The sequence below is a fragment of the Kryptolebias marmoratus genome, linkage group LG21 (assembly GCF_001649575.2).
Source record: "Kryptolebias marmoratus isolate JLee-2015 linkage group LG21, ASM164957v2, whole genome shotgun sequence".
NCBI lineage: Eukaryota > Metazoa > Chordata > Actinopteri > Cyprinodontiformes > Rivulidae > Kryptolebias > Kryptolebias marmoratus.
This window is the reverse complement of record NC_051450.1, coordinates 3,287,737-3,301,954: the sequence shown is the minus strand read 5'-3', so window position 1 is coordinate 3,301,954 and position 14,218 is coordinate 3,287,737. Positions and strand designations below refer to the sequence as shown.

Sequence of the window (14,218 nt, the reverse complement as noted above, 5' to 3'; positions counted from 1 at the left end):
CCTGATGGACAGTTAAATCAGATGATGGGGTAAGGTGCCAGACAGACCTGGTAGATCCAAACATGTGGTGACGGTTTGATGGGAACACTTGGCAAAAGGACTACTCAGAAAGATCTTTAACTTCTACCTCCAACAGACCTTCAACCGCATCCCAGCAGAGGCAGGGGACATTGAGCCAACCCTCACCTTTGGTCACAAAATGTGGGTAGTGGCTAAAAGAACTAGATCTCAGATACAGTGGGTCAATGAGTTTTCTCTGGAGAGAAGCTGGGCTCTCCCTTAGAAATAAAGTCTGGTTATCTGCTGCTACTCCACATCAAAAGGATCCAGTTGAGGTGGTTCGGGCATCTGGTAAAATGCTCCCTGGATATTTCCCTAGGGAAGTGTCCAGTGGGCATGTGCAACTGAGAGGAGACACCGGGGATATGGGCACAAATTCTAGTCAGAAATATTTTGTGCTTGTAAATCAGAATACGTTGTTGTGAATTAAATTTTGCAATCTTGTAAACCAAAATGTCTGAGAATTTCATCTTTGTGCATGAGTATGTAACAGGTGGCACCACTAGGTGTCACACCCTCCACAGCCTGAGCTTCAATAAAAGGGAAGCAGGAAGAGTGATGGCAAAGTTAATTTTCTGTGTGCGTGACCAGGTGCGTGTTGGGCCCACGCGTTTCACTGTTTGCTGGCTGTGGTAAGGTTCAGGGAAGGAAACTTTTTTTGATTTGTTTAAATAAGTTTTCCTGACATGGTGTTTTATACAGGGCCACAGCATTAATGATGTTTCAGCGGTAGCGTTGCCCGGGCATGTGGTCATTCAATGTCGCAGGTAGGCCTTATACAATTCAATTTTTAAAAGAAGACAAATATATATATGTTTTATATCATCTTTATTTTGGTAGGGCTACACCAGAGCTGCTACATCTTTTCGTTTTAGAGTGTTGGTCTGTGCAATACAGGTATGCAGTGTTTTTAATGTTTCTTAAACTAAAGTGTTTTTAATGTTTCTTAAACTAATTGGACTAAAGTGTTCCAATAAGCTTTTAGTAATTTTGTGTATTTTTGTTTTTACAGTTATATCACTGCTGCCTGGTGTCCTTTTAAGATTCAAGTTTTATCTCTCTTTTTTGTTAGTTCGCCCAGCCTTGAATCATGTGCCCCTCTTTGATACATGTGAGGGCGAGCTAACAATCTTCTGTGTATGTTTTGTTTGTCCTGTTTTTTTTCTTTTGGGGTCACTCCCCGGAACACACCAAACCCATATCAGTTGTTCCTAATTATTTGAGACCTGATCTTGTGTGGCTTGATTGTGAGCGTAAATTGCACCTGATTATTCTTGCAGTGGATTGAGTGCATCTTAAGGGTTGCAGTGCACACAGTAGTGGTTTGTATGGGTTGTCCACTTGAAGTGGGGTTTAATTCAGGTTGAATCTTTTTAGGTAACAAAGAATGGGTAATGGTAGTAGAGAACTCCATATTTGTACACAACAATAAACTGTGTTAATTAACTGTTTTCTGGTTATTTGTTTGTTCCACTTCGGCCAGTGAGGGCTGTAACAAGTAGATAAAAATTTGTGTGTAAAAAAGCGGACAGCTTCATTTGTGATTATTGAACAGTCAGACAGCTTAATGACAGAGTGTTCTTTGCTGCTACTGGTATCTATCATGATTCCCGCTTTTTCTAGGGAGCAGGGAGAGAAGGGGAGTGTACACAGTGCCATTTTATAAAAAGGTCAAAGTCAAATTTGGCAAGATATGTCTGAAACAATTCTTCAGGATCATCTATCTGAATGGGAAATTTTTCCTTAGAACATTATATTAATAACAAGGCTGAAGCATTTAACCAGCATGCCATTGGTTATAGCTGCTAAATGTGGAGCTAATGTCACCTTTTTCAATTTTTTTAAATTCAGTATAACTACTTTTTATTATTTTCGTACATGAACATCGGAAAAATCTAATGGTTGAAAAATGATCAATGCTAGAAAAACAAGGTGTTTTTTTAATCACAATATTAGATAAAAACATTTACTAAAGGAAAAAAGAATCAACGTGGGAAGTTTTGATGGGAAATCAATCAGCCATGTGTGACTTAAGAACCCAAAGATATAAAAACAAACTTAAAAAAAAAAGTAAAAAAAACAATTTATTTAACCTTTTACCATTGCTTTTTAAAATCTTGGTATACAAGCTTTTATTTAAAAACATCTTAACAATCCTTTAGTAATTTAAGATGCCAAATAAATGTAGTAAAAAGTAATTTTACTGGAACTAGTATCACTGGTAGTGACTGAACATAGTTTTTGTAGCAGATAGATACCCATCAGTGACTAGAGGGGGGTTGAAATTAACTAACCTTTGTGCCAACATTAACTTCACCAATCTGCATGACCTTTAACCTTTAACGGTCAAGCCTAGACTGAAGTCCAAGTTGTTTTTAGGATTTATTTTGATTGTTGTTTGTTAACTGATTGCTAAGTTCTGAAGTTATCTTTTAATCACTATACCTTTCACAAGATCTATTTTAGAAATTTACCAGAGAAATGGCTTCTCTCATTAATTTTCCACCCCTAAGAGCGTAAATGACAGTGATTCCACCAAATGGAGAATCACTTCTCTTTTATGGCATTAAAAATTTTAACTCCAATTTTTTAGGTTTTTATTGTTATCACATTCAGTGGTTGAACTCCGAAATTGTATTGATGAAAATTTCAGTTAAATTATGTTTTGATAAATGAAAGGTTCATTGAAATAAATGTTTAAGAATCATTTACAAACTTATTACTTTAGGCTCTGTCCTCTTCACTTTTCTTACTTTGACTCTTAAAACGTATGAGATTTATCAGTAATAACCAGTCCAATTTTGCACACTAGAACTGCCTGCCATCTGGGTGTCCTTCCTTCATTTCACTTCATCAGCATACAGACCTGACATGCCTTCTACTGATCCAACCCTGGGTAACCTATCAGATGACATCAGGACTTCCTTCATCCTGGTTCCTTTTTGAGCTATGAGTATCCATTGGGGATACTCTAACTTTTCCATTCATGGGTGACAACTAGTGGCACCTACCGCCTGGATACCTGTCATCCTGATACCTGCCTGGAAAACCAAAGTGTCAACTAGCTGTTTGTGGGTGCAGATTCTTAGGCATCCAGGACATGGTAAATCCAAAATGGGTTAAATAAACTAAAACTTGACTTCTATTCTGTAACTGAAGACGTTTACCTTCTCATCTAAGAAGCTTTATCAATTAAAAAAGTCGAGAGTGTGGAGTTCAAGGTTTTAAAGCTGAGATGTTATGTAAGCTGGACTCACATGCAGATTACACTCACTCTCCTCACAACAGAGGCTTGTTAAGGTCTTTGTTTGCCAGGCTCACAAATGGGCCACTTTGTTCACATGAATGATTAGAGTGACAAAGACTGGGTATCAGACTTAACACAACATTATAGGGTTTTGAAAGCCGAAATCTGAGACGTCCTTCTCTGTTTAAAGTTGGTTTCTTCTGTTTGACATAAATGGCTTCCTTCACCCCTCTCTCAAACCATCTGTCTACTCGGTCCAAAATATGAACATTTTGGTCCTCAAAAGAGTGTCCCTTATCCTTGAGCTGAAGGTGAACAACTGAGTCTGAGCCTAAAGAGATGGCTCTCCTACATAGAGGTTTGGACATTCCTCGCTGCACTGAACTGCACACACTACAACTCTCAGTTTGTGTCTGGGTGTTTTGTCCTTAGGATGGACCAGCCTCTGTCTGAAAGTCCTGTTAGGTTTAAAATGTACCGGGGTGTTGTGTTGTGTCTTTATTGGAGAAACCAAGCACAGGAGAGCTAGCTCTTCAGTTATGTCTCCATAACTGACGACATGACAATGCAATAAAGATACAAAGCTGAAAGTGAAGCAGCCGCTGCTTGAGGTCTTTGTGGAGCTGAAACCTGGACGTGAACTGGTCTTTTCCACTGTCACCTCTGCATTCAGAAACAAAGCCACAAATAGCTCACTGTGGCTACTTTATTATAGTCTGTTAGGCTTCGCTTGTGTTACACACTTATTTGCTGTTGGCCTGTGAGGAACAAAAGGGAGACCCTCATTTTGGATCAAACCTCACTTGACCACACACCACAAGAAATGTGGGTAAATCTATATCCATAAGAGTTCCTACCCTTTAGTCTGCTTGCCCAGGGGACCTAATGAAATAGATGCTGGAGGCCCCCCCTTTTACAATCAGCCCAGTGAGGCTCAGGGCTCAAATTATAATCAGCCTCAGTTTACACATTGTTTGTTGTGGGGAAATTAAGCCGTCCAAGCTCAGACAATGCGGTTATACTTTCCTGCAGCAAATGGCTTGTATCCTGTGTCTGAGCACTGCCAAGAAATCCCTCAAATAACAACGAGTGAATGAGGGAGCGAGATGTGGCTTCTGTGGCTCATGCCTAAGAACAGGCCTCAACCTGGTAGCATGTTTGTCAGCAGTAACAATCAGCCTTATTTCCCTGGAAACCACCTCCAGCTACCACTCACACAATGCCTCTCTCTAAAAAAACAATACTCCTGTTTATCTTTTTTTTTTACACCAAATTACTTGTTTCATGCATATTATTAGTCTGCTTTATTCAATTTCCCAACCTCTCTTGATTTTCAATTTGTTGATTACTAACAAAACAAGACAGGGCTCAGTACAATGAGCCAAACAATGAAAATCCATCTATTTGCTTTGTTTCTGCACTCATTATGTTATCCTATGTTTTCTCTTTGCTCTTCTAATCTTATGAGTTCCATACCATCTCTGAGATACATACAGCTTGGCATACGATCAAGTCCAGCGATTGTATCTACTGCAACACACCAGCATGCAATATTTGTCAAAACATTTGGCCATGGTGCATTTTTTTCTTACCTCTTTTCCTGTCTTCAACTTTATATTACCCTTCATACCCACGTCCTCTACCCCTCCCCCTGTTCGTTTCTGCTGGATCTCACCGAGATCAGAGGATGAAACACACAGTGACAGACAGAAACATTTTTATCAGCAAGATTCCTCAACTTAATGTCTGCAAACAAAAATGAAAATACAAAGTGAAACAAATTTGTCCAACCCCAACTTTAAAAATTGCTGCATGTTCAGGAAACCAAGCACAAATCTGCAAAAATGGACAGAAACCATATCCCACATACCACTTACATATATTGTAATCTATTGTGTCCCCATGGACACAAAAAGAACTACCCAACCAGAAATCTTCCTAGATTATAAGTCATCATCATTGTTTGTTCCAGTAATGTTGGGAACTTGTCAGGCTTGAGTAAGTCCAAAAATGTCCTATTGATACGAATGGGTTTGTTACAAAGATGACAAAAATTTGAAGTATTGCCAATAATGTGAATTCAAGTCAAACGGCCTGGACAAAAATGTAGTTAATCACAAAGAACTATGAAGAATGCTTACTTTATAAATCTAAAAAAGGCTTTAAAGAAAAACATCTTTAAAAAATGAAATAAATTCACGACTTACATAAGTTGCTACTAAATGTGAGAGAAATTTGCAGTATGACATGAACTCGCACTGATCATATGTCCTGAACCCGCAGTGTTCTCTTGGTTGTAGTTTTGATTTTATTTATTCTTTATTCTTACTTTGGAGCTTACTGATGACTTGACTGAAGGATGTTGACTTAGGAACATGGATTGAAATTTGGACTTTCAAATTAACTTAAGTTTTGAATTGGAATTGTTTTGATCTGGACTCAGAACTTTTGAATGAAATTTAGGCCCCACCCAGTTATTTTGAAGCTATTTGTTGTCCATTAAAAAAGAAAAGAAATTTCTTTCCAGATGATTCTAACAAAAATGCTGAAATACCGATAATGCACCACTAGGAGAAGACGGCCACATCAGCAACTTTAAAATACAAAAAAGGAACATTCTTACCTTGGCTAATGATTCTCCTAAAACAATTGTAACTATTTTTTATTACCCTAACCTTCATCATTTCTTAAAGCCTTGTATCTCAGGTCTATGCAGAAACACCGAAGACCAAGTTTTAAAAAAAGTGTTTACTTTGGATATAGTTTTAGAAAATTACAATTTTTCTCAAGAAAAGACTAATTTATGAATGGATAAGGGATACAAACACAGCAGAAAGTATCAGTTTAAAAATGCTCAGGGTAATATAAATGGGCCTTAGTGACCTGGATGTAATGAGGTCTTTTGTTTTTGACTTCCAACATGTGGTCTTAAATTTGTCATGTGTGGTGGAGAAGGAGGCGAACCTTAGAGCGCACTCATTTTCAAAAAGGAACTAATTTATTAAAATAAAAGAAATCAAAAACAAAAAGCTGATGAGGCAGCACAAATGAAACTAAATAATAAACAAACTAAATACAAAGACGTAACGGACATGGGCAGGAGACATAAGCTAAACCAGACAGCAGGGAAGATAGACAAATGAACCAGCAAGTAAGTGGAGGAGATGACCGGGTTTTAAAGACAGAGGGTAATTAGGTGAAGTGGGCACAGGTGAGTGATAACGAGGAGCAGGTGGAGGTGGGTGCAGCAGGAAAACAAGTGACTGGAAACAAAGACACAACAAGAACTGAACTAAGACCAGGCTAACAAAGATAACTAAATAAAATAAACTCAACTTAAAACATGAATTGAAAACCCCAAATCCTGACAAAATCAGCCTTTATTGGGACTTTACAACTGAGATTTATGTTACATATGTAACACAAACAATGTGGAAAATTTCCTTCCACCACCCTGGGTGTTCCTTGCTCTCTGATTGATGCATGGGGTGGTTGGGTGGGGACCTACTCTGGGACACTTCCTTCAGGACACTGGGTCTTTCAGTTTTGCCTTTTTTACTTGCATTAATCAAAACCACATGGAAATATTTTTGGGCCATAAGTACTGCTTTACATACCCACAAAGGGATTCACACATAGACAACTCAAGGTTGCATACTGTACATACACAGTGTCCCATTTAAAAAAACAAAAAAAAAAAAACAAACAATTAAAATTCCACGATAAATGTGCAGGGACACCAAAGATATATTATGACCTCATTTTAAACACCCTGGATCGAATGAAAGTGGTGAGATTTAGAAAAAAACACCCAACATGTTTTTTGGGTAAAAAACAAAAAAAAAAGAGAAAGAAAAGAAGGCTCACTGTACAATAAAGAGCAAATTGGCAAAAAATTGGATACTAGTCCACTTCAGTCCACTTCAGTAGGGAAGCTTATTTGAATCACCCTTGGAGTCTTCTTGGAACTTGACTCTAAAAGTTGTGGGTTAGAGGGTATTCACGTTTCATCCATCCGCCTTGTTGTGTGGAAGTCACACTAATAAAGTTCCAGTAGCAGTCAGTTATGTGATTCAATTACAGGAAAAATCCATTTCATAGTTGCCCAATTGTCAATGGCCATCCATCAAAATTGTTTGGTAAATTACTGTGCTTAGTCATTTCATTTACTGAGATGAATGGCCTGCCTGGAAACATTCAGAATGTGTGTGTGTGCATGCTGCTTTTTTGTTAACTTTTAGAACCTGTTTTGGTCTAATTACCTTGTCAGGATCGGTCATCTTTATGCGGACCAAAGCCGTCTAAATACAGTGGAACATCATTTTTGTGTTTGGTCTTAGATTTTGGGATAAATTGTGAATTTAATTTAGGTTAGGCTTGGAGAACAGAAATGAATAGAAGTCAATACAATGTCCTAACAAGACCAGGACCAGTTGTACTTATGGGAACCAAAGCCTGGTTCTAATGTGGTGGAATGTCATTTTTAGATTTCGGGTTAAGTTACATAAATTAATGGAAGTCAAAACAGTGTCCCAGTAACAATAGAAATATGAACTTGTGTATGTGTTGCATCAATAAAGGGAATTGCTCATCACTTTAAACACAGCAAAAGTTTTTTCTAAACATCAAATTTGCATAATGAGTTCAGATAACATTTTTTTTTCCAGTTTGATTTTCCCCAGTTAAATCTGCCTCATGCACTCCACTGTCAAACATAAGTGGTATTTATAACATTGTTTATTTTTCAAGGCATACACAATACAGCAGTTTGAGAACCACCTCAATACTCTATAAATAGGAACCAAATTCAACATTCAACACCTTACAATATCTTTGTATTTCTATTTTCCAGCATTTGGCATACTTTTCTGTCTCAACTCTCACAGCATCATTACAAGGGCAAGAGTCAGAATCTCTCATTCTACCAGTCCCTTCTTATTACTGAGCCATCTTTCCCACTGACGAAATGAGACAGGAAATGAAATAAATGCAGCACAGTGGTCAAAACTGAGTGCTACTGATTGAGGCCACTGCTTCCTGCTGTTTATGGCGCCCGTCCTCTTGTCTCTCCCATCACTTGGATGCTGTGTCAGCACTGAGTAGATACAGTCACGCATTGTGTTCACAGCAGTTAAGACTGCATTTATAGATGCAATCTTTAGGAACTGAAAGAACATTAATGCACTCAGGTCAGCCTGCTGGACAAGAGATCACAGCAATTAACTGCATTGTTTACAAGTTTTGCTCTACACAATAATCTCTTTTGAGGTGGTTCTTTGAACAGACCAATTGTGCTGTTTTCATAAATATGAAAATATTTTTTTTGTGTAATTATGATAGCATTAGGCACTACACTATACACTTCAAAACATTTTTAAACTCCCACTGTTTTTTTCTTTTACATGACCACAAAAATACCACATACAGAAAATCTAAAAAGATTAACTGAAACAGTCACAGTCTAATCTTATAATGGAGTTATACACATGATTTTCTTCCACAAGAGTATGTAGCTTTCATACATTCTTTTCTTGTTTACGGCTGCTTTTACTTATTGTCATGCCTTTCAGTACTTCAAAAGTAGAGATTTGTGAAAAAACTGCAGATCTATTACAATGTATCATTCTAAAATGAAAACCTTTGGGGACATGATGTTGATATCCATAACCTTTATAAACATTTGGGTAAAAACATTTTTCTTATTTACTGTTTATCTCTATCTCTCACCACTTTTATGCAGTAGCTTTATAAAATCTTGTCAAAATATACGGTTTTCTTAAAACAAACAAACAAACCAAAAACACTTTAAAGGATTAATTTGACATGACATCATTTCCAACACTCACTGTGCAAACACTAACAGCTTGACCTTTTTACCTTCTCTGTTACTTTGTTTATTTAAATGTCAAATTAACTTTTAGGCCTTACTTGTGCCCTCCATTCGATCACCAATTTGTAAGGAAGTGCAGTTCTTTTACCTTCTATGTGGATTCTGTGTAATCTTAACATATTAAGTTGTCACGGAAATGTGATATCCAAACAAATAGAGCAGGAGAAGTAATAAAGTAGGGTTGGAGAGAGACAGAGGATGTGGTCAAAATCGGTATAGTCATAATTAAACTCTATTTCTTCAAACTGAGTTTGTACACAAAACTGTCTACAACCGGTAAGATATTAATTACTCATAATCTTTCCAAAAAACATGCTTCAGAAAAGCTGAACTATTCCTGTACACTTTCACAAATGTAAATAAATAACCGAATAACAATAAGTCATCAGGACTTTGCTGTTTGTCCGTCACTGCAGTCTTAAAAATGTCTTTATACAGTTTAGCTACAATAAAACACACTGTTGGGTTTCTGTCTGAAATCCTCCCAAACATCTGATTAATGATGGTGCTGTAACAAATATATAAAACTTGCAGAGGGAAAGAAACTCCAGACTAAGATGTGGAAAAGCTGAAGAGATGATGAAGACTATCTTTTTTGTTGTTGTTTTTAAAACTAGGCCCATGCCCTCTCAAATATGGCAAAATAAGTGACTGCACAAATAATCAATTTCTTTAAAGTGACTGTGCTATTTCAACTTGGAGAAAAGATTATTGAAAACTACAAGTCAGGGGATGGATACAAAATTATTGCTCAAGGCCCTAAACATCCCAAGGAATTTAGTTAAATCCATTATACAAAAATGGAAGGAATATGAGACTTGTGCAAAGACCAAGAGCAGGCCATCCTTAAAAACTGAGTGACACTGCAAAAAGTTTAATAAGGATGCCACCAAGACACCTGTGAGCACTATGAAGGAGTTCCAAGCTTCAGCAGGTGAGATGGCAGAGACTGGCAACAGTAATTGTTGCCCAGGTTCTTTACAGTTTAAGCTTAATGGGAGAGTGGCAAAGAGAATTCCTCTTGTTTAAAAAAAAAGACATTGATGGTTAGTTGAACATTTTATTCAGTTGATAACACTTATTTTTGGCTTGAGAAGCAACACCCATTTCTGTTTTAAGATAATGCTGTTTTGAAACAAACGTTTGTAACATGCTACAAGTAAGTATGTTAATAATTATTTAGCTGCACCTGTAATAGGCTGTATATTTCAGCTACTAACATCAACTTGTAAGAGGGGGTCGTGGTAGCTCAGTGGTCATTGCTATAGCCTTGTGATCCTGAGGCTGCAGGTTCGAGCCCAGGTTGTAGCAGGAAGGGGAATAAAATTGCCAAGTCCTTTGTGTGAGTTTGCTGGCTGTGGTGATCCCTGAAGAAGGAAACAGCCAAAAGAATAAGAACAACATCAACATGTCAGACTCAATGTTAGAATTAATATTAAATAGTGAAGAAGTAATATTATATGATAAAAGCACAATTACTTCTGTCCTGAATGCAGGAAACAGCCAAGACTCAGGCATTTTGTGTTTTTGTCACCTGTTTGCTCCCATTTTCCCTGGCAGTTTATCAGCTGCAGCTGGTTCCTGGTAATCAGCTCCTTGGCTTTATGAGGCTGCCCTGAAGATCAGATCCTTGCAGAAGCATCTTTTACTCTTGGGTATAGTAGTCTCAGCCATTTGAGTGTTTGAATATTGCCTGAGCTTTACTTACCTGTTTGTTCTCCTGTGTTCAGAACCATCACCTCGAGTTGTCTAGGACGATCTTCTCCTGCCGGCCTGGAAAACCAGAAAGAGAGAGCCACTCACCTGACCATTTTCTGTGCTGCTGCCTGTCTGCCTTCAACCAATCCAGAAAGCTACTCACCTGATCACTCACCTGCCTCAGTCTGTAAATACTCACCACCCTGTAAATAAAGTCACTTACCTTTCGTTAAACTGCCTCCTGGTGTCTGTCTGTTGCCTGACTGCTCATTGTTTGACAAATCTGTTAAATCTGATAAAGACTGATTTAAACAAAATGACAGCCAATGTGTTCACGTGTGGTCTTTCAGTATCCCTATTTGTATCTGTGCACTAAAATAAAAAAAACATAAATGAATATTGTATTAAATGTCATTATAATATTACATTTTATTAGAATCATTATTAGGCAATATGTTATTATTTAAGCAGCAGTAATAGTATTTGCATTTTAGTTTTTAAATAAAAGCAAATTAATAAAGTGTTAACATTTTTGTTTTCAAACTGTGAAACGATTTTTCTTAAGGTTACCATACTGTCAGAATCTCATATTGGCCCATAACTAACTGTGACAAAACATGACACACATTACATTGTTTGGTTTAATTCTTTCTCCATATGTATGAGAAAAAGATTGATAGCGTTATTAAACAGTATAAAAACTTTTAGGTTCCAGGAAAAATAAAAAAAAAGTTTGTTCTTTATCCAGTATGTCAAGCAAAGCTATCAGACCACAACTTTTTTTTAGCTCAAATACAGGCAAGCAAATTCAAAAGGGAAAACAGATTAAGTTGTTGGTAGATCTCAGGACTGCAGTTATTTCGCAAATGACCGAAGAACTCACAGATGTCAGCCAGCTCAGTGTTTCTGATTGACCATCTATCAGCATAACAGAAGCTGACTAAGCTTTCAGGGCAAATTTACTCTTTTAAATGTTTAAGGAAAATAGAATTTACTTTAATGAGACCCTTTTTTTGTGAATCAACCTCATTTATGAGATCGGGAAATTGGCAGTGGAAACTTAAACATAAAACAGAAGCCCTTTAGTACAGGTCCTTTATGTACTTAAACCTAAAAACACACACATGTCTGAGTGCTTGCTTGACCACAAATAGTAAACTCTCATGAGAGGAAATACAAGCAGAGATGAAGGGACTCATAAACCAAAAGTCACTTACATGGAACTGAGTCAACCCAATCAACACAAACACACATTAACCAAAAAAACAGGAGTTAGGTAGAGACAATTCTGCAAGACTTCAGGCTAAGTAATGCCCATTTTCCACCGGCTCTAAAGGTCCCGCCTCCACTCTACTCGGCTTGCTTTGCGTGCGTTTCCACCGACGCAAGCTTAGCTCCTGTTCACTCATTGGTCTTGGATGTGGCCAGATACAAGCATAAAGAGCTTGCATCTGGCACACATTAAGTAATGCCCCTTTTCCACCGGCCGTAAAGGTCCCGGCTCCACTCTACTCGGCTTGTTTTGTGTGCGTTTCTACCGGCATTTTTTCAAGGCCGGTCCCTGCTTTTTTGGTCTCTGCTTTGGAGTAGGGCCAGCGGGCCGGCCCAGCTTTCATGGGTGACGCAAGCTTAGCTCCTGTTCACTCATTGGTCTTTGGTGTGGCCAGATGCAAGCATAAAGAGTGAAGAAAACAACAATAGACAATTTAGTAAAGGTAGCAAAGTAACAGGACTATAAACAATAGCGTTAGCTTACCCTGCAGCATTTATGCCGTCTGTCCCCCAGCTGAAGGCGCTGTAAAGCCTGAAATCTCCGGCAGATAACAGCTGTCCGACTCCGCGCAACAATCGCAGCATCCAGAGCATTTCTTCCACTGCGCCTCTCTTCCTGACGTCTCAGGAGAATCCCCATAAGTTTAAAAAACAGCAACAACACAGGGCCAACGTTGTCCATAGCTCTTTCGTTGTCTCCACAAATTACGCCAAGTTTCGGTAGCGCACACTCCCCTTCCCCCCGCCACCTCCCCCCTCCCCTGCAACACAAGAAGGGGGTGGAAACGCGATGCATTTTTTTATAGAGCTGAGCCAAGCTGGGACGAGTAGAGCAGGGCTTCTGAAGTAGAGCCAGTGGAAAAGGGGCATTAGTGACACAAGGGGCTATAATTTCCAACATTTCAGAGAGGCTTTCCAAGCCATACTGACGTCTCTGAGACTGGACCGAGTCAGCCAATGACCAATGTTTACCACCACAAACTTGCCCATCACTATAGTTCTGACTCTATAAGTAGCATACAACATCGGAGCAGTTGACAGTGCCACTGTTTCCTTCAATTTCATGAGAATGAATGAGAGGATCAGGAGGTCTAAGACAGAGACAGACAAAAACTAGGAGAGAAAGAGGGGGCTGTGTTACAAATTTGCTTATGCTACCCAATCTTCCCCCTCAGTGGATGATGGTACCAAACTGCCGGGTTACTGTAGCAAAAGTGGATGTGGTACATGTTTGCGCGTCTCTGCGTGTGAGTGTGCAGGACAGTTTAATTGTGTGTTGGGGAAGAAGATGCAGAGTGTACCTTCTGGTCATTAGTTCAGCCATCGGCAGCCTCAACTGTGGAACACAGCATTAAACTGGACACAGTAGCTGTAAGAACAGAGCAGCTCCAACCAATTTGTAAAATGAGTGAACTGCCTGTCTTGTTATTCTTGGCTAGCTTTTGCTATGTAAGCTGAGTTTATAGAGGTGGAGGTGTGGGAAATAATATCTAACACATGAGTTGAAGTAGGCATTCATCAAGGGTGATAAACTCAGCCTTTTCATCCAATGGTTCTGAATGTTATTTGAAGGCATTACACTTGAATTTATGACATTATTTCAAGAAGTATATGTCATATTTTTTATATATCCTGTTTTCCTCTTGTGCTGATGTTGTCCAACTGATATTGTAAAAAATATGGACATAATCAGAATTACATCATTTGGTTCATTCATTACTGGTCTGAAGCCTTATTTTTGCAACGTGAACTTCTGCCTGGATCTTTAGATGTAATGTAATGTGATTAATAATATTTTTTTCAAGAGCAACCTGGCCAAGATTGGCAGCAGCAACCAAAAACCTTTTAAAAAGTTACAAAGTTATAATGTTGTTTATTTAGATGTAAACCTCCATTCTTAAGCTTCCCCCGCATTGGTCTTTTGAAAACAGAAAATACATGTATTGGACATTGAAGATATTTAAAAAACAGTACAAAAATACATTGGCTTATGGCTCTGGCTGTACATTCAAAGGTATAGACATGATACTTTGAAAAATAGTACATTTTTG

General features: G+C 38.2%; 1 long non-coding RNA gene across 1 annotated transcript; it reads left to right on the top strand.

Annotated features, from left to right (window-relative positions):
* Positions 1–616: 616 nt before the first annotated feature.
* LOC112451345 lies at positions 617–1,562 on the top strand. The gene is made up of 4 exons (XR_003040151.2): positions 617–692; positions 763–827; positions 901–957; positions 1,073–1,562. It is a non-coding gene; the product is annotated as an uncharacterized LOC112451345 (long non-coding RNA).
* Positions 1,563–14,218: the final 12,656 nt, after the last annotated feature.